The 2,689-nt window shown below is 32.4% G+C and overlaps 1 pseudogene; it reads left to right on the top strand.

Annotated features, from left to right (window-relative positions):
- The first annotated feature begins 205 nt into the window (after nt 1-205).
- On the top strand, nt 206-1,170 carry LOC145563250 (RING-H2 finger protein ATL78 pseudogene; annotated as a pseudogene).
- The last annotated feature ends 1,519 nt before the right edge of the window (nt 1,171-2,689 follow it).

The following is a 2,689-nucleotide window of genomic DNA, read 5'->3' as shown; positions in this document are numbered from 1 at the left end:
TCAAAATAATACTTAATTAAATATTAGTAAAAGGTAAAGAAAGCCAAGGATAAAGATACATATGAACATATCCTTGCCAACAACAAACATATAGAATGCAAATAAGATATAGGTAGAGGATCCACAAAATCTATTCTTTTTGTAACTTTAGCCCACTATATATTCATCATTTTACACAACCACAATTCCACATCCAACTCTATCCACTCCTCCTACAACAATAATACTCTCTCTCTTCCTTTAGCAAAATCCAAAATTTAAACATGTTTCCTTCAACTTCTTTATCTTCTATTCCCCAAGAAATCATTACTAGCCTTCATTATTCTAGAAGATTACTACTTCACTCCCCATTCCACCCTTCACCACCTACAATAGAAGCACCAACACCAACCTACCAAGTCCTAGACCCGAATTCGAGCCATGGCAACCCCCGCTTTGATGCTAACATAGTCATGATCCTCACGGTGTTGATATGTGCGTTAATATGTTCGTTCTGTATAAACGCCATCATTAGGTTTGTGATCAAGTGCTCAAGTATGATTATTGGAGAGTCTAATTACCACCTAAACCATGATCAAAAGAAGAAGAAATGTAATGGCTTAGACAAAAGGGCATTAAAGACATTTCCAATGGTAAAATACTCAACAGAGGTGGAAATTCAAGGGTTGGGTACAGAGTGTGTGATATGTTTGTCAGAGTTTAAGGGTGGAGAAAAAGTTAGGATATTACCAAAATGCCATCATGGTTTCCATATTAAGTGTATTGATAAATGGCTTGGTTCAAACTCCTCTTGCCCTACTTGTAGGCAATCTTTAGTTGAAACTTGTAACAAGATTATTGATTGTGGAGATGATCATCAAAATACCTCATCATCGTCGTCTTCGACGAGATTAACTACATCATCGCCATCATCTAGGGAGGTGATAGTCGTGAGTATCATGCCACTTGAAAGGGAAGATTTGGTGCGAAATTACAGGAGTGAAGTTGCTCAAAGTTAGCCAAATTCTAGTAGTACTTTTGTAGGATTTTCCTGATTTTAACAATTTTTTTAATTTTTTAGTAGTGCACATGATAGATATTTCGGAGCGAGTAATTATTAATACTAGTAATTAAAAATTTAAAAGTTCTATGCTTTGGCAATTTGATTTGTCTGCAATTTACGTAAATCAAATGTCTATATTATTGGATTAATCCTTTTTCGAAAGCATCTTCAGTGATTAACTAAGATGGACCACTTATTACTTGACTTGTCAATTGTCATATCCACATTCTAGCTACAACTTTTTCGAAATACGAAGTATAATTAATCTTCTCTGATCCATTGGTAAGCTATGAACTTGTATAACACGTGAAACATATATTAACACATACAATATGTGGTCGAGTTCGTTGGATAACATTATTAAATTAGAAAAAGAGTTAAGGGAGATTCATGAATTGAATAAGTTTAGTGAACTACTCCACATATTATTAACAGATTTTATTTATGATATATTGAAATTGTGTATTACTAGATTAATAGAGGGGGGGGGGGGGGGGGGTGGGTTTGCAAATTATCTAACCTTCCACATCTAAGGGGTTTTAAATTCAATTTTATTTTATTCGATTTTTGAAACAGTGGTTAAAATTTTATTTAAGGGCACTTTTGCCAACTAGGACATACTCTCATGGGGCCTACCCCCTATGGGATTATAACAATGCAATTACAAGTGATAATTTTCCACTTAAGTTGGTCTACTTAATCATAGTGAATTAGCTAGCTGTCGAAGCCGTGCAGTAGTTGCAATCCTTTTCTCTTAAATTCTCAAATCCTCAAACAAATATCCACTTCTTCATTTCTTATTTAAATATATATAATTTAAAGTTTTTTAAAATATTTTGTTTACTTTAAATTGGAGAACACTAATAAAATTAGGACAAACTTATCTTAAAATCTAAAATATATGTGCTATTTATGATGAACGGATAAAGATTTTTTGTAAAGTAAATATAACGATAACTAATACGCAGTAATGGAGAAATAATCGAAAATTGTTGGACGTACATGGACCCGTGCACCATTGGTGAGCAGTTGAATCTTCTATTTATTGACAATCTGACATTGAACCAAAACAAGCAAAATATTAATGATAAGATGATAAGTAAAATGTCACTTTTTAGTGTGTTCTAGTACATGCTCAACTTGTTATTTACATGTATCAATGTCACTCGACTTTTGTTAGTAATGCATTTGTGCTTCCTAAAAGGATGATTAAAGAACAAAACTTTCTTGTACCCATTAATTTCCCCTCCATTCACAAGCTATTGCTATTTGCATGCGATGGCAAATTCTTTTTTCATTACCCTACAACTTTCTATTTCGACACTGATAGGCCATGTTATGTTAATATGTTACTCTTCCAAGTATGCATTTATCTTAAATACTTTTACATTTGTTTTTAATAAAAACACATGTAACATGTAAGGCGGCCTATACTAGACTCACAATTACTTCTTGAAAAGTTTGTGAACAACATCTTACTACCAACTACTTTTTCGTATTAGTTAACTTTTATGAACAAAATATCTTTAAAGGTTTTTTTTTTTTTTTTTTTTTTTTTTTTTTTTTTCAGTTCTGAAAAGCCTACTTAATTACTATCTTGATTCTAAAATTTTTAACTACCTTTTTGGATACCTCTTATGGCCTGTT

The sequence above is a fragment of the Chenopodium album genome, chromosome 10 (assembly GCF_948465745.1).
Source record: "Chenopodium album chromosome 10, dcCheAlbu1.1, whole genome shotgun sequence".
Lineage (NCBI taxonomy): Eukaryota > Viridiplantae > Streptophyta > Magnoliopsida > Caryophyllales > Amaranthaceae > Chenopodium > Chenopodium album.
Note: the sequence above shows the minus strand (reverse complement) of the source record. Positions and strands in the feature narration are given on the sequence as shown.